At 33.4% G+C, this 26,712-nt stretch overlaps 1 protein-coding gene and 1 long non-coding RNA gene across 2 annotated transcripts in view; one reads left to right on the top strand and one right to left on the bottom strand.

Moving 5' to 3' along the window:
* The window catches only part of LOC127731748 (multiple epidermal growth factor-like domains protein 10), a 455,295-nt gene that overhangs the window by 85,018 nt on the left and 343,565 nt on the right, over positions 1–26,712 (top strand). The gene's annotated exons all lie outside the window — the stretch shown is intronic.
* The window catches only part of LOC127731770 (uncharacterized), a 243,318-nt gene that overhangs the window by 129,624 nt on the left and 86,982 nt on the right, over positions 1–26,712 (bottom strand). The window contains exon 2 of the long non-coding RNA XR_007995747.1: positions 25,929–26,028. This is a non-coding gene — a long non-coding RNA (uncharacterized LOC127731770). The remainder of the gene's footprint in view (positions 1–25,928; positions 26,029–26,712) is intronic.

The raw sequence follows: 26,712 nt of genomic DNA, 5'->3' as shown, positions 1-26,712 counted from the left end.
TTTTGTTATAATAATGAAAAATAAATTAAGATTGTTAATTATTGGAAGTTCACTTTTCAACATAATGATTCCATTGTATACTTTATCATGTGTATCCTCTCTCATGATTGAAAAGTGGAAAACACAAAAAAACATATACCTTGTGTATTGCAAGTATAGCTACTTTAATGTCACATGTAGAGAAAACATGTATACATTCACAATTATATAGTTTATCAAAGTCTTAAAGGATATAATCATACTGATTCGTAAAAGAATAAGTGTTTGCCGATGACTTCGTATCCAAGCGTGTACAATTCTCTATTTCCATGACAAATTAAAGAATTTTCAATTTTCAACCATAAAAAGACGGGAGAATTACAAAAGTTAATTTTTAGGCAAAAATATCATCTTTGGAGATTATAAAAATATCGACGCCAAAATAAGAAAATAACGAATACTATTTGTTATTGAAGCAAACAGATGTCAGTGGTTTGCAAAACAATGCCTTCTCTGTATACATTAAACGGGCTACTTCGCTATTTATGGTAGCAAATTTTAAATCAAAAGTGACGGATGTTTAAAATATCTTATTTTCATAAAATTTACATTATTACACAGTTTAAACCTTTAATAAACTTTATTTAACGGCGCCAAGAAGATTGATTGATTGATTGTTAATTGCTTAACGTGCAGTGGCAAATATTTCATGCATATTCAGGACGAGCGCCAAGAAGAAATTCAAAAGTTAATATAAAGTAATATGGTTATAGAAACTATTTGCCCTTACAAATCTATAGTAAAATTAATCGGTGTCTGTGGACAATTACTAGCGCATGCGCATTAAAGACAGGACGAATTCTTGTACATGGCTGTAGGTCGTACGGTGACCTGTTGTTTAACTTCTAGGTCATCTGGTCTCTGGTGGGTCTTTGTCTCATTGGCAACTACTATACCACATCTTTTTTTTTTTATTCTCTAGTTAAAATTTCAAAAAAACTTTTTTATAAGTATATCTTGACATTTGTTAATTCTTGGTTGATGGGTGGATGTCTGCTACTTTGGATTCATTAGTGTTTGGGATACCAAATATTAGATTTCGTGGTAATAGATAAAGCCCAAAATTAAAAATTCAACGAAGTACACATTTTCTAAAGAATTGTATTTAGACTTTGGCAAACCCACTAAATTAAATATCCACAAGAATACAATTTTTCCTGAAGTGAATTTGCTAAAATATAAGAATCCGCAGTAATGTAGGTCTGGATGGGGTTAAATCAATCTAGAATAATGGCAAAAAAAAATTAGGAATAGAGAATAATGGGGTGCCAAAGTATAAAGAATAACGGCTGTAAATAACAATTACAATACTAATTACAGAAATGAATGATGTACAGAATAAAGAAATCATATACTTGTATAACTAATTAAATAAATGGGGAATGTGTACATGGGACACAGATGATGCCCTCGCTTGCATATAACATTATAAAGGGATATAACTCAAGAACTGTAAAAGAGACGCTACCCAAATTTGTTCTTGATCTGAGTTTTGTGGTAATAAGCATTGTGCATAAGTTTCATAACATTTGGTTGAGGCAAGCTAAAGTGAGAGAACGGAAACGAAACATTCAGCAATTTTTCCATTTGTAAAGGAGCATAACTCTAGAACAGTAAAAGTGACGCCACCATAATTCACACTTGATCTGTGTTTTTTCGTAATAAGCATTGTGTATAAGTTTCATAACATTTGGTTGAGGCAAACTAAAGTTAAAGAACGGAAATGAAAAATTCAGCATTTTTTCCATTTGTAAAGGGGCATAACTCTACAACGGTAAAAGTTACGCCACCAAAATTAACACTTGATCTGTGTTTTGTGGTAATAAGCATTGTGTATGTTTCTAACATTTGGTTTAGGGAAACTAAAGTTAAAGAACGGAAACCAATTTTGGGACGTACGTACAGACGGACAAGGGTAAAACTTAATGCCCCCTCCGCTACCGCAGGGGCATAACAAGTGAAACTGAGAGCTACTGATCACTGATGATACCCCCGCCCAAATATTTGACGGTAAACAGGAAGTTGAGTGATGAATCTGAAAAACGCTTCACACGGTAAAGCTGACTTATATAAACCCTGAAACCAAATTTCAGAATTCCTTGTAGTGTAGTTCCTGAGAAAGATGCGACAAAAAAAAATTCATGGGACGGACGGACGGACGGATGGATGGACGGACGGACAGACAGAGGTAAAACAGTATACCCCCTATTTTTAAAGCAGGGGTATAATAAAATTTAATAATAAAATGATTTTCAAAAGGATTCAACTGAATTAACACTTTTTTCAAAGATGATGAAAAATGGTCTACAAATTTAAAGAATACAGAAATTAATATGTTCAAGGAGCTCCCATCCAGACTACAAGAAAGGTGTGGACTTCTTCAATCTGGGCAAGTAATATGTTATACTATTACCATCTATGAATTACTGGTATACTGGTATTGAATCATAGCCTTTACCATGTTTACTGAACTTTTTTTTAAAAGTGACTTCGACCCCAGCTGCTGACCTCTATTAACACAGGTATTCACATGTTTTTTTTTCTGTTCCAATGAATGAAGGTGGCTTTACATCAATGGAAAACACTAAGCATAATAAGGACACCACTTTTATACATGTATGTAAGAAACCTGCTTTAATTTGTAGTAGACCGATCTAGGTTTAACTAGATTTCAAGCATGCTACCGCAAATAGAAAGAGTTTGCTGAAAGACATTCAACTCTTTTCCTGAATGCTATGTGCTTTGTCATGTATACTGAGGAGTAGCAAATACTAATTTTAAGTCGAATAAGAATCTAACTTACAATCACCCTTACTTAAATTGGGTAGGCAAATTTTAGGCAGTTGTTGTTCGTTGCAACATCATATTTGTTTTTCATACATATTGTACATAAACTAGGCTGTTGGGTTTCAGTTTTGAATTGTTTTATGTTTTTTTTTATGTCTGTCCTTTAATAGCTTGCTATATATATGCAGTATCAGTTTTACTCATCCTTGAAGACTGTGACGACATTAAGTTGCTACATGTAACATCTATCTCATTTGGTCTCTGGTTGATAGTTAGCTCACTTGCAATCATATCACATCTCCTTGTTTTATATTATACAAGACTACAATATCATGAATATAATAACATGTATATGTAATTGAATGATTATTGTTGTTTTAATTTCGTTTAATAGCAAAAGCAGCTGTGATCAATGGTCATATAAATAAAATGATACTTTGAAGTATTGTTAACATGCTTGACCAGAATAAAATGCCAGTTTGGTTACCATGTACTATAATTTAAATATTCACTGAATCTATAAAATCTTGTCATTCCAAATTGCTATTTCAAACGAATATTGATCCAAGGCACTTATCAAATTCAGAAACATGTATGATGCACTACAAAAATGCACCAAGACTTTGAATTCTTATAATTCCAAATTGCTATTTCAAATGAATAATTAACCAAGCTATTAACAGCTATCCAGTTGTATGATCATTCTAACAAATTATTAGTTTGCTATTTATTCAATGCACTATTTGCTTCTTGTCCAGTTTAATCCCAACACCACTTCATGGTAGTACTACTGTACAATGCTGTTTGGGCTATTCATTTTTCTAAAAACAAGGAATAACATACACAAAATTATGAATTCATCCACTCTTTCATAACTTGCAACTACCAAGCGATTGACATCTATATTTCCTACAAATCATAAGTGCACATTTATCATTTGTAGACTGCTTCATTTTTCTAACCAGCTGCTAGCTGGGAATCATCTAAAAAAAAATATATATATATATTAAGAATGGACTTGTTTCTTCAGTTTATATGTATTGTGTAAGTACTCTTAAATTATATTCCAAGAAAATCACAATTATAACTACTTTTAATTAGGTAGGAGAAAGCATTCAAGCATGGCCCTAGAACACAATTATTTCATAGTGCATTTCTTTTAGACAATAAATGAAAATTAAAAAAACCCACCTGCGCTTTCTCAACAATATCATTAATATTTCTACAATGTGGTGTAATACTTTTGGGACAGATTATATCAAAATTAAAGAAAACCGTATCAGCTCTAACTCGAAATATGGACAATGTTATGTTAAGGGGGTCTTGAATTCTTTTGACAGCTTCCGAAATACTAATTGCTAACCTTTTTAAGCTGGACCAAATCACAACTTTACTTTAAAATTCATGACCCATTTTTTTTACAGTGTAATTTCATCCCCCTTCTTGCTATTTGAGACGTAAAACATGAAGAAATAAATTTGGAAGGGGTATAAAAAAATAGCAAGTAACACAGTGTCCACACTAGGGACTATATTTGTAGACAACGAAAATCAAAGGACATAACTGTGTAGCTTTTGACATTAAAATTGAATAATTTCAACTATCAACATTTGGGGCTTTAAAAATTCAAAAATTGCAAAAAAATACTTTTTAAATGCTCTACTATTTAATATATCATGTATTTAAAGCAAAAGAAAACTCATTTGATGTATCAGATTTATTACAATTATTCAAAAATCAAATTTATATGAGCCTGTGAATGAAAATAGAGGTTTTTGAATGAAGGGGGGACTTACATGAAGATGTAATATTTTCCAGCAATTTTAAATTTGTGAAGTTTTTTTGTTATAAATAATCCTTCCATATGTATTTAATGTACATTACATGGAAAGAAAAATTACAAATAGCATATCATATGAGTACAAAATGGTCTTAGGCCAAGTAAGACTGAAAATAATTTAGGGTGAATTTAGGCCATAGCACATATTCACATTTAAAAATGCATACTGAAGCTATAGGAAATACAAATTTGTTTCTTTTTGCTCATTTATAATACTCAGGTGACATGATACAAGAAGACTGAGTACAAAAGGACTCTTGCATTCAACTTTTTTTGCAAACAGTATGGTCTGATACAAAGACTTTTCACTTTTCAGTGAAAAACTTGCATGCAATTTTATTCTCAACAGGCATATATAAGATACTGTATCAAATACTATCTAAAAATTGGCCTTTTGTCTGTTGTTACAGTAAATAAACTACTTAAAGAACAGAAGATTAAAGAAAAGGCCAGCAATAAATTCACTGTTGGTCGTGAAAAATAAAATTGTCTCTGGTTACTGTTTATCATCTTTGTCCTAGTACAAGTACATGTTAGGGGAAAACTTTACCTCAAGTCGGCCAACTAAAATAGCTATAATTTCCTTCTAAAATTTATCAGTAAACCCTGGGTTTCATATGACATTTGTCTTTTAATTTCTTTCATCATTACATTTTGTAATAATTAATGTCTTAAGTTGATAAATAAATACCCAATATAACCTTTACAAATGCATTTCTTAACAGAATACAATATAGCATGTTGCTTCATACTTCTTTTTCAAATTGGTTTGAATATCTAGTAAAATTACGTGATCAGGTACATGATAAGTGGTGCAATTTAAAATTTGTGGAAATCGGAGTCGTGTGCGATACCTACATGTATGACCCTTTGAAATTCACCCCTCAAGACAATTTACTGTTTTGTTGACATCTGTTTATTACCTGTAGCATGTATAGAATGTACATGTATATTCTGATTTCTGATAATTACAAATACAACGTGAACATCCTTATTATTACCTATTCTAATTTCAGTTTTGTATGGTTATGAATTCATTTTCAGTAAATATATAATACATCATGTAATTTGGGAAATAAAAATATTCTATTCTTTTCTATTATATATAAAAATATTTTTGAGGAACAAATTAATTTTAAAATTAATATTGAAACCGACATCGTATTAATTTAGTACTGCAACTGACCTCGAAAAAGACGCTTAATTAACGAGTTTAATGTTCCGGAATAACACACGGCTGGAAATTGTTTTAAATGATAGAAAAATATCTATATTTTAATTTCCGTCTGGTCGTAAAAAGTTTCTTTGGTCACATTTTTGTATTTTAGCCTGTTTATGAGGTACCCCTAAATTTACGGTTTTGGGTAGTCGACTTAAAATTAAAATAAAAAAAAAAAATATTCAATTTCAGGTTCTGCTCGTAATTATTTTCGATACACATATTATCAAGGATCATCGGAATCATGAAGACGTAAATATAATACCATCCCCGAATAAAAATTTCAAACTTAAAGTTGGCAGTTTTTTATGTGGAAATTAAAGGCATTTTTATTTGAAAACCAGAAAACATAAGGTTCATAGGCAGTATTTGTCATTTGAGAGGACAGAATATATTATTGTGATACTGCATGCAAATTTATATGGGCAAATTCCAAACAGTTTTGCCAAAAACTCAAAAACAAAAACATCACTTGTAACTTGTTTTTATTACGGAAATTTCATATCCGTCAATTAGCTTCCTCACTTATAGTTACCATTTATCAAATTCGTCACAAGGTCGTTTTTCTCCACAATCAATTTGATAGTTTCGATATGATTTTGTACATTTTCTCTGATTAGTTGATTATTTTTGAGTTTTTTGAAGTGTGATTTGATTATATATAGTAGTTTTTTTTGTGTATTTCTTGTAAATAAGTTATATTTTTATTGACTTTTTATAAAAGTTTACCCGAATCCTTTGGATACGATTTTTTCCGGATAATGGCTAGTTTTGGTAGTCCAGTAAAGTTTACTCCTACTAGTCCCAAAAGGAGAAAGAATGATATTGTGTGGGAAAAATGCATTGTGTGTCAATGTTCAACATCAGAGCAATTAATATGTATGCGAGCGGTCGGGAAAAAAAGTTTAATTGAAGCTATGGATATACGCAGAGATTTGGTGTGCGACAGGGTGATGCAACAACTATCTTCTCTTAATAATCTGTTTTCCTTGGATGAAAGAGTTGTGTATCATCGGACATGTTACAAGACATACACCAGCAGACAAAATTGTAGCGTGTTTAAATTAGAAGCAGAAAGCCAAATATGTGATCAATCTGATCCACAAGTATCCTCACAACCTGATACTTTTATACGAACTCGCGCTCAATTTCCTCCTTGTAGTTTGGATATAAAAACATGTTTTTTGTGTAAAAATAAAACCTTTAAAAAGGACCGAAAACTACACAAAATCGAGTCGCGTGAACGTGTTGATAGTCTTTTGAGGTGCGCTAACGTGAGTAATGATTTATCCATGGCAAAGATAATCGCTAGTACAGATTTTTTTTCAAATGCAGTCTACCATTCAGCATGCATTACCAAGTATTTATTAAAGTCAACTCCTGTGCAATCAGGCAATACAGTAACTGAAGAATCAGAACATGAACTTGCTTTCAAGTCATTAATAGCAATTGTTAATGATGATCTGTTCTTCCACAAAAAGGCCTTTCTTATGTCGCACATCCTTGATATATACCGATCACTTTTACCCAAAAATGTCAGCGATACATACCAATCTGCCAAACTTCAGAATAAATTAATTAGTTATTATGGCAGCTCAATAACAATTCAGACACAGCGGGGACAAGGAAAGTCAAATATAGTGTTTAGCTCTGACCTTACTATAGGGGATGCCATATCTGCAGCAGGAAAATTGAAGTCACTGTTAAGACTTTCAGAATTGCATCAAGTTGTGTCTGCAGATATTAAGGATACATTAAATGAAGACCAAATAATTCACTCTGCCGCTACCGCTCTTAGGCGCGATATCAAAAACCTTGCTATTTCCTCTGATGACTACCCTAGTGCCAATGAAGCCTCGCTGGGTGCTTCTATGGAAAATATGCCCGCATCGCTTCTTAAGTTCATTTGTTGGTTGATTGATGAAAAATCACACAAAGTCGCTTCTGAACCGTATGTTATCCCTAAAGATAAACTTCGTAAATGTATGGCTATTACAGAATCTATCGTTTCAGTAGCTAAATCAGCATTCACCCCATTCCATTTGGGCCTGGCCGTGCAGTTACATCATGAATATGGGTCACGAACATTAATAGAAACTTTGTATTCGCATGGCTTTTGTGCTTCCTATGCAGAGGTAAGACGATATCTGACAAGCATTGCCATGCACGAGGTTGACCGTATTCAAGACGGTATTTATGTTCCAGACGGCATTGTTTCGAAACATCAAGGGGGGTGTTTGATACAAGAAGGTGCCGACAACATAGACCTCAACACTGAGACAATTGATGGGAAGGACACGTTTCATTCAATGGCACGAGCAGTATTTCAGGTTTGTCAGTCCACAATTGTTTCGAATTTGCGTCAGATTAAGGTAAAGAGAGGTCAAGATAGAACATTTCAGTTGACTGACAGTGCATCATCTTTGACGGCTGTTCTACCTTTCATTAAACCAAAGGTAAGAGGAGTTCCTGTTCGTGTTCCGAATGCTTTCAACAACATTTTGAAATGTGCTGAAAAAATGGAAAATACATCGGAGATTCTTTGGGTAATTTTGCGCTCCATGTCTAGAGATATTGGTAACTTTCCTGTTCAGTTAGAAAAGTTTGACCATCAAGTTATTCCATTTTGGACCGGATATAACAGCACTCTTTCTGAATTTAGACCTGAATTTTCTGTGGTGTCGTACGCTCCAATAGTAGACGCAAAACCAAGTGATATGTCAACAGTTTATACGACTATGAAACGATGTTCAGATATGACAAAGTCAATGGGACAGAGCTATTCGATTCAAACATTCGACCAACAGCTCTATGCAATTGCGAAACAGGTGGAATGGGCAATGCCAGAAACATTTAAAACGCACATTATTCGTTTAGGTGGCTTTCATACTCTGTCATGTTTCATTGCGTCGATTGGGAAACTTTGGGGTGATGGTGGTCTGAAGGATTTATTAATTGACTCATCTGTTTATGCAGCAGGGACCGTTGATCAGATGATGTGTGGGAAACAGTTCAACCGTGCTGTAAGAGCACTTACCGTTGTGTATGAGGCGTTGGTTGCTTTGTGGTTATCCGCTTTCTTTCAATGGTGCAGAGACAATGATTTGATGACTTCGTTTTCTGATAGATTCTGGTCATTACTGTCTGAGGTAGTCTCAAATTTCAAAAGTGACCAGGGCAATAATAAATCTGTAAACGAAGCTCTAATTGTCGTGAGAACTATTCTGATGCCACGTCTTGAAGACTTCAGACAGTGGGGATGTCAATCGTCACCAACATTCAAGTATTGGGATATGTTTTTACGAGCTGTAGAAATCATGATTCAGAACGTTAGGGCGGAACGAGAAGGTTCGTGGGATATGCATTTGACCTCGATTTCTTCAATGTTACCATACATGTTTATTGCTAACAGAGTAAATTATTCGAGATGGTTACCTGTATATATTTTAGATATGCTCAACTTAACATCTGATATTCAACCGGCATTTTCATCTGGACAGTTTGCCATTCGCCAGAAGCCAGGTAAATTTAATGGGGTATGGAGCGACATGGCGACAGAAAAGACAGTAATTAAAGATTCAAAAGGCCGTGGTGGTATAGTTGGCATTACAAGACAAAAGTCTGCACTAATTCGCTGGTCCCTAACCCGTCACGTGCTCGCAGAGTTTAGTGCAGAAATGAGATCTAGATCTGGATTTTCTGCTCCCGAAGAACCCTCTCATGAGGAAACTCGACCAACAGCATTACGGCGAGACGAAGAGCATGTCAAACTTGTTATAGAACATGTTCAACAGCGAATGACAAATCCTTTTGATATTAATTCCCATCCTAAAGCACTCATTAACATCTCAACCGGCATGCATGCGCCTAAGGAAATTGAATCATCACTGACAAAAGCATTTGATGATGGTATAAAAATGGTCAAATCGTTTGTCAATGGTGCGTTGTCAGAAGGTAACAATAATGACTTCTATGGCCCAATATCTAGATCGAAAATCAAAACCTTCGAAGACTTAACGAAGAAGTCTAAAATCAAGTGTAGGTCAGGAGAAGTTCTAAGTGTACATATAAGTCCATAATTAGTATTCCGTCGTGCTCTAGTTCTTGCAGGGTGTCGTGAAGATATTACAATAGAGAAGGTTCTATCCCTCCCAATCGGACCTGTTCCTACCTCTCTTTTCCACGAAGACGGCACTATGCGAAAAACATGTAAGGCCGATCTTTGCCATCAAATAGAAGCAGAAGCTGCAACTAAGCACCAGTTAACACCATACGATCGATCTGATACCGTACTTATCAGGGACGGAATGGCGTTAGTCCAGTCTTTGCCTGTTAAGACATTTAGCACTTTCGGTGACTTGGCTCTACATCTAATTCAAAGTCAGAAATCATGCCTTACCAATGCTGCTACAGTTGTTGATGTCTTTGATAGATACGATATCAAACATTCAATAAAATCTGCCGAAAGAGACCGACGAACTGGAGTAAATTCGAGCCAAAAGGTATTTCAGGTAATAGATGGTCGATCCATACCAGACTGGAAAAAATTCTTGGCCGTCAATGCAAATAAACAAGCTCTACTTAAGTTTCTGGGTGATTTTACTCTTCGTCATATTGCTCAGTACCCGGTGCTGACTTCGCAAGAGGATAAACTTTATCTAGCGGGTATTTTTTTTGACCCAATTGTCGTGAAGATGTTATCTTCCACAGGGGTAACTGACTGCCAGGATTTATTCAGCACCCACGAAGAGGCAGACACGCGAATGATCCTGCATGCCATGTTTGCTGATGAAGAGTTTGGGAGGGAAAACAAGAAGGGTCGAATTATTATAAAGTCTCCAGATACAGATGTCCTAATTCTTTGTGTGCATTTCTTTCCATCAATGAAAAACACCCAGGAACTGTGGTTTCAAACAGGAACAATAACTAGCAATAAAGATGGTCGTAGATACCTTCCTGTACACGAATTATGCAGTGTGTTAAACCCTGTCATGTGTAAAGTTTTACCTGCTGTTCATGCTTTGACAGGTTGTGATACCACTTCATCATTGTTCGGAATCGGGAAAAAAACAGTTTACAAAGTTTTAAAGGACAATCTTGGAGACTTTGTTGATTTAGACCAACTTTCCAGTGGTGACATTGATAAATCTGTTGATGTCAGCCGGACATTTGTTGCAAGGCTCTATGACCAGAAACGGAAAGCTAAATTTGACCACAGTGATTTAAATAAACTCCGTGTAAAGAAAGCTAAACAAAAAGATGCTAGCTTAGCCAAACTACCCCCATGCGAATCAACTTTCTTGCAACATGTCCTCAGAGCTTCACTTCAGACCACAATTTGGACTTCTTCAAATATTGCACAGCCACCACAGCAGTCTCCTTTAGACTTCGGCTGGGAAGACACAAATGGATTGACCCCAACTTTTTTTAAGGGACAAATGTCATCTGATTACCTACAAGATTTACTTTGTACCTGCAAAGGTAAATCTGTGTGTTCAAAAAGCTGTGTTTGCTTTGAACAAAATCTGTCATGCACCGAACTTTGTCCGTGTCAAGGAAGTGAAGCTTGCTGTAATGCCAATACGCGTACTGAATCCGCAAACGATGACGAAGAGATTGACCCATAACTACGATTCTTACACTCTTTCCCACTGTAACGTTTTGATTTTTTTACATGCAGTTTATCCCTATTTATTGAAGACAGTATTTTTTTAATGTAGCTTTTCAGAGACAAGCTATATATGGTTCAAACTGCAATTATTATCTATCATAATCCTTTGACGAGTCTACACATTATCAGGATTATCCCAATAAGACAATATTCATGCATTTAAAAACGGATTTTGTTTTACACTAAACCAACCGCTTAATCAATGCAAGTCACACCTATGATTTTTCTTAAACCTCGCATTCGCCTCGGTTAACTATGTTTTTTATGTTATAACTAATCTGTCCGACATTGTAAATACACAATATGCATTTATCTATAGCCAGATACTTATTTCCCAAAAATACAAAACCTTTTGGAAACAAAATTAAAAACACTGTTTCAGTGCTTGAATTTTTTTTTTTTAAGAAAGAAAAATGGTTGAAATATTTTGATAAACTGGTGTTTTTCAGTTTAGAAAATAATTCTATTATATGCTGTAGTAAAAAATGATAAGCAATATGAAAGTTAATGGATGTGAAAAGGTCAAGGCCACTTTTACATTTGCTATGTCATAAATAAGGAAAATTCAGACGGTTCAAGATTAACGCCATTTTGTAATGGCAGCCCTTTATATAAGTAGTCAAATTTGTCGTTTTGGCATCCTTTGAAGCATATGCTTGTGATTTAATCGTTTTTGTAGCATTCTAATGAATATATATTAGAAAATTGCCCGTGTTTTACCTCATGGTTGAATAAGTGATATTTTCAGGCTTGATCTTTGACCCCAATTTCAAAAAAATGTGACCACTCTAGGTTTTTACGACCAAACTTTTCTTATTGTACACATTTTCCTCTTTCCATCGATATATAATTTAGGTGTGTGTTCTTCCGGAACATTAAAGTTTAAAAAAATGAACTCTGGTTGCAGTACTAATTAGCTTATTTTCAAGATACAATGTAATTATGAATTTTAGGACAAATTAGCAGATATCAAAGTTGTTTAACATATAATTGTTCAAGAAAATACGAAATATACTTAAAACATATAAATATGGTAAATCAAAGACAAATTTATCTCAAAACTTAATGATCACTTTTCCTGTACCCTTTTGTCTAGGGCTTTCTGTCGTGCATTCTCCAACTCCATCAACATAGATATAGAAGAAAAGGAGATATTGTATGATAGTAAATGAGAAACTATCTACCCGAGACTAAAGGTCGAGGTTGTTAAACAACTATAAGACACTGTATAATAATCAACAATGACCAGAACCCATACCGTATTGTGTGGTGAGAATAAAAGGCACAGCATGACAAATTCTGAAATTTTCATAAGAAAAAACTAATGCCATGAGTTATGTTCTAATTTATTTGAAAATCAGGAGATGTGGCATGATTGCCAATGAGACAACCATACACCAGAGTTCAAATGGCAAAGATATTTTATAAGCAATTATAAGTCACTGTACGACCTTCAACAATGAAAACCCCCATAATGTATTATATAGTCAGCTATACAATGTCCAACATGAAAAATTTGAAACAGTGTTAACATGTTAAATGAGAAAACTAAAAGCCTTTGAGATTATTTTATAATTAATCATAATTTATCTCAGGTGCACTATTTAAAAGATAAAGAGATGTGGTATGATCTCAAATGAGGCTATCTTCCAGACTGATCATTTAATAGCTAGTCAACAGATTGATGTAAAGTTCAACTTCACTGGAAATTCATCAATTTCAAAAACTATAAAAAAAATTAGGTGTGACGCTAAAATCGTCAATAGACTATACAGCCTTTTCTTCTTCTGTTATCATTGTTTGTTGTTTTCCCCATACAAATTTAAAAATCAAGGAGTATTGAAAACAAATAATTTCCTATAGATTTAGATTAAAAAGCAAAATACGTCAGTGTAGGTAAACAAATTCATGAAAAGCATTATATATATTTTGATTGATTGGTGTTTAACGCCACTTTCAGCACTATTTTGACTATTGTGCTATTTCCTGGAGGTCTATGTATATTGGTGTAGGAAGTTGGAGTGCCATAAGAGAACCACCAAACCTTTGATAGTAAAACTGACAATCCTAGACAATTAAGATTGGAGTATTTTATAGCATGCTAAATATACAGGTAGATCTATAGGTTAAAGTCGCACAAATGTGATATTTTTTTTGTGTGCAAATGTAACATATGTTAATCCTTAAATCTATGCAAATGTAATACACCCGTTTTTGCAGTTTTAGACATGTACCTGACAGAAACAGAAATTGTTAAGAAATATCATGGGATATGACAAAATAATGTCTTACCAATCATAATTTTTTTCCTACCAGAATTCATCTTTGCATTCAGTTACATTGTAAAGGAAAAACATATCTTTTAGTGGACAATTTTCAAACCGAAAGGGACACATGGGCCACTTTAACATTACAAAGTGTTGTGTTTTTTACATCAAAATGGACAACTTTCGAGTGTGTGCACTTTCCAGTAAATTTCATATGTCACAATGCTTATGTTAATATGTCACAGTAGGAACCGATTGTGTGGGGCAGCTGTTTGGTAACTTCTTCTTAAAAAAAACTTGAGATTGGTGTATAAAGATAAAACTTTGACTTCTGGTTGTATAAATAAAATGTTGATAACCATTTATAGCAAATGCTTTTCTTTTTCCATATAAAACAATGTTAAGTTCTATTCGTCCGATCTTGGACTATTACACTAATATAATAGTCTATATGGTCTAGGTTCGACAGGCAGCTCCCTTGTTATGCTTGTCACTGATAATGTTACACAGCTGAGCTGCCCAGTGGGAAATTCAAAGGGAAAAGGGGGGGGGGATGTTCCAGGGTTAGAACTCCTTTTAGAGACGATCAATGTTTTTGAAGGGGACATAAGGTTGGAACCCCCCTTTATCATGGGTTGGGGTTCCGCCCTTGCTGTCCATGTTTATTTGGATGCTAAGGCTAAATTTTATACCATTAATGCTTGAAATTGATCAGCTTCTCGTTTTAGATTATTTTGTTTTAAATGTCGAAGAACAGGAATTTCAATGAACAAACCCCCTTCATGTGAAAGTCGTCGGATATAAACAGTTAATAATTATTCAACTAGTTCACAAATCAAACAAACACTCTTGTAAAGTAAGGAATGTATATGTATATCAATCGAAACTGTCAAAATGTTTTCAAAATGTATACTTACGCTACATCAGTCGGAGACAGCAAGTAACTGTCAAAAGACAAATGGCGCGAAATCATAGCGTGGATATTTTCAAAAGCTATCGGGATTTTTCATCATTCCAATCTTTACGGCTGAACTCTCAGTTTACAGTCATCAATATCTTATAATTGCGTACCTATTAAAGAATAATTATCTGAATTTCATATGGTTCCATACAAATGATTTTAACAGTTATTATTCATGTTAATTTTACCAATTTATGAAAATGAAACGCATGTTAACAAAAACCTGTATCTACAGTCCCGTTGTCGATTATGTCTCCTTATATTTATTTGTTTATTATTGTTATTAACTTTTTTCGCTTTTTTTATTACGATTCCTCTGCTAATCAAAAGGAAGATATCCTCATATTATTTTGATACACTGAAAAGTACTCAACAACGATTCTATCGATGAACTGACGTGTACTAAAATGTACTTAACAGTACTAGATTTAACGCTACGCGTTTTTTCTTAAGTACCTGAATCAGTACTGACTGGTACTTAATCGATCGCGATAGTTAGTGTACTGAACATGTACTGAACAACTGAAAAAGATCTTGACATTTTTCCTTGCGGTAAATTCAGGCATTTAAGAGTTGTTCAGTTTAAAATGACCGTTTCAGTAGTAAAACCCGTTACTAGTGTAAACCAGTGCGACTAGCAATAAGTGAAAATTGAAAATTCTCCTGTTTATTTTCAACACAAAATACTGTCATATAAATATATACATATATATAATGTTGTCGATCCTTTATATAAAGTTTCTTATTCTGAGATGAATAAGGATTAACATGAATAGTTTGAGGAAGTCATAGCAAACTCAAAAAAGATAACGTAGAAGATATGTTGTCCTGTTATTCGTTCTTAGTCCGTTTTTTTTTTATTCCTAGGAAAATAGGATACTTTGTCTACAATTAATCCCCTTTTCACTCTCTTCAAATGGACAAAAAACTAAGGTTGTATGTGGAGTTCTCGATCAATTTATTTCTCTGTGTATCTGTGTTGGCACCAGATAACAACTTGTCAATGTCTTCCCCTGTGTTTTGATTGATTGATGTTTAACGCCACTTTCAGCAATATTGTCCTATTTCGTGGTGATAATCTTTTATTGTCGGAGGATGCCAGAGTGCCTGGAGAGGGGGCAGTCGATAAAAATTTTTAAAATCAAATATAAGCCGATGTCAAATTACAAAACGGATGGAACACAACTGTCATATTACTGACAGGCATTTTTCAACAAAAATGGTTACTTAAACCTGGTTTAAAAACTAGTTTAACCTCTCAATTGTATGACAGTTGTATATAGTTTTGTTAAATTGACAAAATTGGTTAAGATACCCAAACGAACAAAATAGTATAAGAATGGGAAACTATCTCCGGATCAATCAGGAGGTTTAAGCCGATATCAACCAACAAAATGGAACACAACTGTTATATTCCTGACTTTGTACAGGCATTTATCGACGGAAATTATGGGTTAAACCTGGTTTCAAAGATAGCATAACCTCCCAAATGTATGACAGATGATTATAGTTTCGTTATATTGAAAAAAAGACAAAATAATATAAGAATGGGAATCTATCTCCTAATTAATTAGGAGGTTTAACTTGAATTCGTCAACTTTGAGATTCTACCACACGTGTTTGCAGTTGAACATTTTATTCACGATTAGTTAAGTAAAGGTATGTTTACAGGCTTGAGTACAGGAACGATAAATTTAACTTTTGATTAGTACACATATGTTTATACGGGTGCAGTATGATTTTTAATAATTTTTTTTAATTTTGAAGACTGTTTTATACGAACATGAACTTAATTTTAACATCAAAAAATAAAAAAAACAATTAAAAAGTCAATATCTACAGAACATGTAATCTAGTGGACACATTTTTGTTTAGGGGCCATCTGAAGCCTGCCTTCAGGTGCGGGATTTTTCGCTGTGTTGAAGACCCATTGGTTGCCTTGAGCTGTTTTCTGCTCTTCGGTGGGGTTGTTGTCTCTTTGACAAATTCCCCATTTCCATTCTCAATTTAATGGTAATTGACAGTGTATTACACAGGTAGATACTCATAAAGTTATAATTCATCCATATATGTTAATTGTTGTTATCATACGTTTCATCTAGACCATATAAAAACCACTTAACAGTAATAAAACAGAAATAAAATATCTGATACTCCTAGCAACCCGTTTAAATTTAAATGTCCTATTAATGACACATACAAGAACATCACGCCATTTAAAGGTCATGAATTTAAACCTGAAGTTACTGGATATTTACATATTGACGTTTGGTTTAAATAAACATTCATATCTTTATTCTTGGATGCGCCATTTTGTTTTATAAAGGAATTTTGAACCTATTGGTAAGTAAAATTATAAGAAAATGATTAATATCAAATGTAATGTAAACATCAACTAGACCACATTTTACTAATGCAAAACCCAAAAAGTAGTTGGTGAGTTTTTCCCATATTTTTAGGTATTTTTGTTTTATATAGCCCGATAATTGTAGTAGGAACACTGTCGTTTATCATGTTTATTTCTACATCAATAACATAAGATGCAATACAATACATTGTGTACGTTTCAGAATCAAATCAAGCCCATATGTATCCATTGTGTAAATGTCTAATGGTTGTTTTTGTTTTTTATAGATACATATTCAAATAGATATATCTGTATATATCTAAATAAGTAAGACATTCTCAGTTTACAAGACAACTATGTGATATATCTGTATAGATAAGGCATTGTCAGTTAGTTAGACAACAATTAGATATATCTGTATAAATAAGATATCGACAGTTAGCTAAACAACCATGTGAGTACCTGTATAATTCAGACATTGTCAGTTAACTATACTCTACGTTTCGGCAACAAAGTGTATCGACAGGTTGTAGGTATTTCTATGGGCGCTAATTGCACCCCTTTAATAGCAGACTTGTTTTTGTACTGTAATGAATCACAGTTTATGATCAAACTCAGTAAAGACCCGTATAAATTGCATTTAATTGATACATTCAACAACACTGACTGTTATCTTGAGGATATTCTTTTCGTTAAATAATCAAGAATTGTCTAAATATATTGCCGAAATTTACCCAAAAGAACTTACTTTAAATAAATCAAATGTAAACGGTAATAACTGTCTTTTTCTAGATTTAGATATTTCGGTTTTACACGGGAAACTCCACACTAAAATTTACGGCTAAAGGAACGATTTTTCTTTCCCTATTGTTAATTTCCTTTTTTGGTTGGTGATGTTCCTTTGGCACCATCTTACGGTGTTTATATTTCACAACTAGTTCGCTATGCCCGTGTCTGTTGTGACGTTTATAACGAACGTAATCTATGTATTACTGGTAAATCATTAAGCCAGGGATTTCGTTGCCACAAATTACTTAAAACCTTTACTAAATTCCTCCATAGATATAAAGATTTGGTTTTGAAGTTTGGTTGAAAACTTATTTCAATCGGGATAGCACATCCTCTTTTTAACGGAGATGTTGTTGACCGTGCCCGGAAATTTAGAAACGATCCTAGTAAACTTATCGATCCTTTAAATAAACGTATTCTAAAAGGTTACCAATTCAACACTAAAATTAGATCTTTAAATATTGTTTTTATTGGTATTAATATTGATTTTGTGATCAGTAAACTAGAAGAAAACTAAATAGTATTGTTATATACATATGCACATTCATGGATCTACAATCTGTCGATACCTGTATCTTGGCATTGCACAGGATCATGTTTTTCTCTGAAAAAAAATAAAATCACAAAAATACTGAACTCCGAGGAAAATTCAAAAAGGAAAGTCCATAATCAAATGGCAAAATCAAAAAAATAAACACATCAAACGAATGGATAATAACTGTCATATTCCTGACTTGGTACAGGCATTTTCTTATGTAGAAAATGGTGGATTGAACCTGGTTTTATAGCTAGCTAAACCTCTCACTTGTAGGACAGTCGCATCAAATTCCATTATATTGACAACGATGCGTGAACAAAACAAACAGACACTATAGGTAAAAATGTTCAAAATAGGGGTACAGCAGTCAACATTGTATTATCATCTTAATCACTATAAAAACAAACAAATGTAGTGAAGAAGCACAAAAAGGCATACATCAAATTTAACATCCTCATTTTGCTTATATTATACGGTTTTATTTATCTATGTAAAATCCACCCATAACGGATGGAAGGTTTTAATTACTGGCGTAAAATCGCGCGTTTGAAATTCGCACAGGTAGACATAAAATAATTTTGTCGTTCAAAGTATGAGGGGATACATAAATACAGAGTCACGTCAAATGGATATAACAAAAAAACAGACATAACAGTAAAAAGTAATTTTTGGGGCCCTTTATAGCTTACTGTTCGGTGTGAGCCAAGGCTCCGTGTTGAAGACCGTACTGTGACCTATAATGGTTTACTATGACTGAATGTTTATGACGTCTTTACACTAACTCCATTGGCTGTTGGATGTGTACTGATTTATAATTTAGTCTTAGATGCATGCTTTTTTTATTAGATGTTATTGTCTTTGAACTAGCTGTCAGAAACTGCAAGTACTCTCAGATCTGTACTTTGTGTCTTTTTGTTGTTGGGATGTACAAGTACCCGGCCACGTCCACTCTGTGTTTTTGTTAGATGTATTTCTATGTGTATCCATCTGATGAGTTTATATTTCGTTCTTATGTTGTACTGTTACACCATTGTCCCAGGTTAGGCGGAGGGTTTGGATCCCACTAACATGTTTTACGACATGTTGTTTATGCATGTATGTGCCTATCCCACGTCAGAAGCCTGTAATTCAGTGGTTGTCGTTTGTTGCTGTGTTACATATTTGTTTTTTCGTTAATTTGTTTGTACATAAATTAGGCCGTTAGTTTTCTCGTTTGAATTGTTTTACATTTGTCATTTCGGGCCTTTTATAGCTGACTATGCGATATGGGCTTTGCTCATTGTTGAAGGCCGTACGGTAAACTATTGTTATTAATTTGTGTGTAATTTGGTCTCTTGTGAAGAGTTGTCTCATTGGCAATCACACCACATCTTCTTTTTTATATCTATGTGATATATCTGTATAACTCAGACAATTACAATTTTGAATTGTAAAAATATCGTATTCCGATTCTGCAGTGAGGTTAAGGATTATTTTAGAATATCTGTAGTTGAATCGAAAATTAACCAGCGAAAATTCACTTATTATCACTTTTCTCTTTATCATGTTTATCATAACTTATGTTTAATGTCTTATTTTTATAAACTACGCATGTGAACCGTTGTTATATAATTATCAGACCTTTTATTAAAATTAAAGTAGTCACGTAATTACCAATATACTTTCAACGATATATAATTTAACATAACTGCGGATACATGTCAACCAATCTTTTCTCGATGCTGTAACAAACTGCTGTGACAAGTTGAATAGTTAACAGCGTTTCAACTCTTTTTTAAGAGTGCATTAGCTCAATGAGACACGACAAGGTTCTCCTTCTTGCTCTAAACAAAATTGTTACAGCCCTTTTTAAAAACTGCAACATCTGTAGAATCTGTACATATCGGAAACTACTAAAGTACTCTTTGATTCTCAACCTGCACTTTTCGATTCAAAAATTCTGTTCGCATCAACTTTCATTTCATACATGAATTATAAACACACAAAAGACTAGGGAAACGAAAACGCATACACTGTGTATAGTGTCCGTATTCACTGGGCAGTTGGATAACCGGAAAAGGATTCTAGAAGGAATGATTTAAATTTCTCTGAAATGATTTGTTTTTTTTAGAGAAGTTATCGTACATTTTCAATTAAAATAGGATATAACTTTTGAATGTAAATGGTTTTAAACATAACATGTTTCTATCTTCATGTACATTTTGACTGAATTAATATGTATTTAAGATTGTGTTCCATTATATTTAATAATGTGTGTTGCAGTTTATAGGGGACGAAATTTGTTTTGCCATCAGAATGTTCATTTTTATCCTTCGATATAAACGCTTATTTATTATCACTTATTTCAAACTTTTAAAGTTTTAATATGAAATATGTTCAGTACTCATCTGGATAGGATAATCATTCACAAACGAAATCACCCCATTGGAAAATCTAGCGGTCGTATCCTTACCAATTTTGAAAAAAAAAGACTAGTATACTACACTATTATACTAAGGGGACGGAAACTTAATTTTTACAGTTTTTTCCCTTTTTTTTGGGAGGGGGATTAGCGAAAATCAAACGGTCGTATCCTCATCAATTTTGAAAAAAAACCAAATAATTATTAAGTGACAAGTATACTACATCATTGTACAAAAGAGACGGTCATTTGATATTTACGGGATTTGGGGGATTTGGGAATACATAACAGTCTGGAAAAAATCTAAAAAATTATCATGCCAATGACCGGATGAAAAAGAATATTCTGTGTACAAAAGTAAAGTATGCAACCTTTAGTACCAGGTCACAAGAATATTCCACCTGCAAAAATTATCCTGCATCTTTTATGCCACATCTTCTTCTTTTTTATATATACTGGACTACTTTTAAATTGTCTGTTAGAATCATTTGAATGATACAAATTTTAAATGTCTCATTATATGATGTATGTTGTTACATGGCCAATTATGGGTATTTTTTTTTAGAAAGAAATGCTTGGTCTATGACTCATAATATAAGAATTTTGTGAACCTATTAAATTGGCCTGACAATATTTCAAACTAATTGTTGATTTTATAGGTCTTTGAATATATGTAAATATACGTAAAAGTCCAAATAAGACAATTTCTATTTCAACAACTTCGGCCTAATTGTTCCAAAAAACTAATTATAATAATGCAGTTACTGATCGCCTGGAAGCATGTGAAACTGGAAATTTGTTTTTGTTCTGTGCCTTTTAATTTTGTGTTCTATAAATATATAAGAACCAGTCCTAGTTGTAGATATGTCTAATTTAATGAATACTTGTTTGGACTGGTTGAATATAGGCTATTCTGAATAGTAAAACATGCTTTAAATAAAAAAGAATAAATAAAACCTAAGCTGGGTATGGTTAAACAAATTATCCAAAATTGGGTGAAACTGTTTAGCCTGTACACTTAAAGAATCATATATGGAACATGACACATATCGACTCTTATGTTTACACATGTAAAATAATGGGTTTTAATTCAAAGGAAGGAACAGTGTGTTGTTTGTTTGTTTTGTATTCAACGAGAAAGTTTGTTTTAGATAAAAATAATTTTGACAAAAAATAAGGGATACACCGTATACTTTAATGATTTTTAGCTATCTTTAAAACCAGGTTTAATCCGTTCTTTTCTACATAAGGAAATGTCTGTACCAAGTCGGGAATGCGACAGTCGTTTTTAACTCGTTTGATGTGTTTGAGCTTTTGATTTTGCCATTAATAAGAGACTTTCCGTTTGGAATTTTCCTTGGAGTTTGGTATTTTTGTTATTTTACTTATCATGCATATTAAAATTGAATTAAGAACGGTATTATTTAAATATTATTTTACTTTACCCTGCATTGTATAAGAAAGACATCAATGTAGCAGTTCCCGAGAAGACACACTTAAATATTTTGATATAAGTAAGAATTTATTTCAGGTAACATCTTTTTGGTCCTGTAGAAACCACTGGTAGCGTCCTCGTACCATCTTGTACCATTGTTTCACACTGTCATTTAAAGTGTTCTTTCATTGGAGTAGGTATGTGTTATATTGACATATCCTATTATGACAAAATAGCTTCCCCATAAAAAAAAACAATCTTATGAAAAAAAACATCTCCTTTCAAAGGAGATTAATTGGCCATAACATTATTTACATAGTTAATTTTTAAAATGTTTGATTCGGTCAGTCCAAGAGGAATACACTATATATATACATTTAATAACGCGCGAATTTGCAATATGACAACCAGAACTGAAAAAAAAACTAAGTCCAATTAAAGCAAACGTTAGCTTAGATGGTTAAGTAAGTTTTTTAACAATTTCAGACTTTTAAAAAGAGGATCTAATAAATCATGTCATAAAACACACAGAATCCTGAACTGATGGTACACTCAGAGACAGGCAATTGACCAGTAGAGGTATTGATTCAGTGCTAGCAAATGAAAATAAAACATACCGTTTCAATGCATTGTACAAAACACACGAAAAAAAACCACATGAAATAAGCCAAATACACTAAATAAGATACTCACCAAATAAGATGAACCCATGAAACAAGATTTGTTTTAAATGCAAAAAAAAAAAACAACATAAAAACAACAAAACCACCGGACATAACAATGTGTCTCTGGCATTTACTCGTATACAAAAATAACATTGGACATTAATTTCAATAGAAATTTGTAGGACACATACAGAAATGTTTTTGTACCTTCCAGGGTAAAAGTTCTATGACTGTACAGTTTTAACTATTTCTGATATTTACTGTACCTTTTAACTTTTGATGAAGATACATTTCTGACCCGACCATCTTGTTTCACTTTAATCTCTTCAGTACGGTTTATCAAAATTTTAATAAAACTTATTCGGCAATGACATCATGTTGTTTTACTATTGTTCATCAATCTGCACTTAGCCATCATCAGTTGGGGCTCGACAATATTCTTGCAACTACTATGTTTATACTATCACAACAAACCAACACACCAACACGCCCCCCAGACAGAAGATTTTTTGGAAATATTTCAGAATAAATGAACATTGATTTTGTTTTTTAATGCCGATTATTCTATTACTTATATATATATATATATATATATATATATATATATATATATAAGTGCCTATAAATAGCAGCACATGACATACAAATCTATGGGAGTGTGGATTAATCAGTACAGAGATTAATTCAATTACACAAATAAAATTATAGATTGCCTAACAATGTAATTTTAACACACTATTTAGTATGTAAATATAAGAATGTTTAAAATATTTACAAAATGATGAAAATAAACGCAATATTTCGCTAGACTAACTAGCTTCATCAAGCGTGCATCTATCCAGGTGAAATCGGATGTAGATGATAAGAAACTTTTGCAGCTCAATGTATATGTTGCACTTGAATTTAGCTGCCTTGAAAATAATACATAATTTGGATGAAGTTCAAGATTTTTACAAAATTGGTAGTTGAAGTTAGCAACGTCCATTGGCCAATATTACAGGATAAAAAGGACGATGCTGTGTACTAAATTATTCTTTATCTTTCCTGTATCTTTTCTCATCTTTTTCGTTAAGACCATCAGGTTCTAAAGTGTGGAGTTGGTGGATCCAAAAATTTTTTCTCTTCTCCTTCTCGCCGTGGTGTCCCACTCGGTGTTGACTTCTATGATTTGGAAGGTAACATTATCAAAAGAATGTTTCGTTGAACGAAGATGTCTTGTGAGAGGACAGTTTTTGTTTGTTTTGTACCATGAACGATGGTTATTGAGCCGAATATTAAATTTGTCCATTGTTTCTCCCACATACTGAATGCCACATGTGTCACATGTTAATATATAAATTGAGTTCTCCGTTTTACAGTTGGAATTTGAGTAGATGGTATAATTTTGTTTAGTAACGGAGCTGATGAAAGAACTGTTTGTATTGGCAGCTTTACAACACAAGCAGTTCCTTCGACCACATTGTTTGTAGCAACCGGGAGATGGAGTAGGCTGCTTTGCTAATACAGATGTCACTAATTTGTCACGGATGTTTTTAGGTCTTCTGAAGGCCATGACTGGTGGTGAGGAAAATACTTTTTTAAGATTTGAATCATTTTCTATAATTTTCCAATGCTTCTGAACAATGGAAGACACATTTTTAAAATCAGGATGGTAAGTGAGTACAAGGGGTGTTCTGTTAGCTGCTTTATTCTTATCTTTGTACTCTAGAAGTTCTTGGCGACTAGTTTTGTTTGCTCTTTCGAAAGCGCTATCAATGATGTTGTTATTGTATCCTCGAACAACTAGATGTTTACGTAGTTGTCCAAGTCTAGCATTTTGCGTATTTTCAGTAGAGCATATTCTCTTGATTCGCAATGCCTGGCTGAATGGGATGCCACGGGAGCAGTGTTTAGGATGGCAACTTTTAGGAGAAAGGAATTGATGTTTGTCCGTTTGTTTGGTATGAAGGTCCGTTATAATGGTTCCGTTCTTGATGTAACTCGTAGTGTCGAGGAAGTTTATTTTCTCCATAGATGATTCATATGTAAATTTTATTGAATGGTGGAAAGAGTTACAGTGTCCTAGAAATTCATTAAGATGTTCTTGTGAATCTGTCCATTTGAAATCAATATCGTCAATGAATCGGAACCATGATAAGGGCTGGTATGGAGCACTAGCCAAGAGGCGTTTTTCAAGTTGGCCCATAAATATGTTGGCATATGACGGGGCCATTTTTGTGCCCATACTAGTACCGTCTATCTGGAGATAATGTTTTTCATTGAAAGAGAAGTTGTTGTTCTCTAGCACTAGTTTCAGAAGTGTAACAAGGCACTCAGTTGGAGGATTTTTTTCACTACGAGTGTTCCATACCTCTTCACACGCTGCTATTCCTTCGTCTTGTGGAATGTTGGTATATAAAGAAGACACGTCCATGGATGCAAGTATAGTATTGCTTGGTAGAGGATTGAGGCTTTCCATTTTCTTTAGATAATCAGTCGTATCTTGGATGTAAGAGGGTAGTTCTTTCACACAAAATTACATTGTAATGTAAGAGGGTAGTTCTTTCACACAAAATTACATTGTTAGGCAATCTATAATTTTATTTGTGTAATTGAATTAATCTCTGTACTGATTAATCCACACTCCCATAGATTTGTATGTCATGTGCTGCTATTTATAGGCACTTATATATATATTTTTTTCTAATACTGTATGCAATAGGTCTACTATATTTGGTGTATGGAATGATTGTAAGGTGTACATGTCTAGCTGGCAGGTGTCATCTGACCTTGACCTTATTTTCATGGTTCAGTGGTTATAGTTAAGTTTTTGTGTGTTGGTCTGTTTTTCTTATACTGTATGCAATAGGTCTACTATATTTGGTGTATGGAATGATTGTAAGGTGTACATGTCTAGCTGGCAGGTGTCATCTGACCTTGGCCTCATTTTCATGGTTCAGTGGTCAAATTTAAGTTTTTGAGTTTATGACTTTTTTTTCTAATACTGTATGCAATAGGTCTACTATATTTGGTGTATGGAATGATTGTAAGGTGTACATGTCTAGCTGGCAGGTGTCATCTGACCTTGACCTTATTTTCATGGTTCAGTGGGTATAGTTAAGTTTTTGTGTTTAGGTCTGTTTTTCTTATACTGTATGCAATAGGTCTACTATATTTGGTGTATGGAATGATTGTAAGGTGTACATGTCTAGCTGGCAGGTGTCATCTGACCTTGACCTCATTTTCATGGTTCAGTGGTCAAAGTTAGGTTTTTGAGTTTTTGTCTTTTTTTTCTAATACTGTATGCAATAGGTCTACTATATTTGGTGTATGGAATGATTGTAAGGTGTACATGTCTAGCTGGCAGGTGTCATCTGACCTTGACCTCATTTTCATGGTTCATTGGTCAAAGTTAAGTTTTTGAGTTTTGGTCTTTTTTTCTAATACTGTATGTAATAGTTCAACTATATTTGGTGTATGGAAATATTTTATGATCTGTATGTCAGTCACACAGGTTTTATTTGACCTTGACCTCATTTTCAAGGTTCATTGCTCAGTATTAAGTTTTTGTGTTTAGGTCTTTTTTTCTTAAACTATAAGCAATAGGTCAACTATATTTGTTGTATGAAAGAATTGTTAGCTGTACATGCCTGCCTAGCATGGTTCATCTGACCTTGACCTCATTTTCATGGTTCATTGGTCAATGTTTAGTTTACTTGGTTAATGTTAAGTTTATGTGACAGTTGTAATTAAGCTTTATATTTGGGACTATCA

Source organism: Mytilus californianus, unplaced genomic scaffold (assembly GCF_021869535.1).
Source record: "Mytilus californianus isolate M0D057914Y unplaced genomic scaffold, xbMytCali1.0.p SCAF_20, whole genome shotgun sequence".
NCBI classification, from domain to species: domain Eukaryota; kingdom Metazoa; phylum Mollusca; class Bivalvia; order Mytilida; family Mytilidae; genus Mytilus; species Mytilus californianus.
This window is presented reverse-complemented; position numbering and strand designations above follow the sequence as displayed.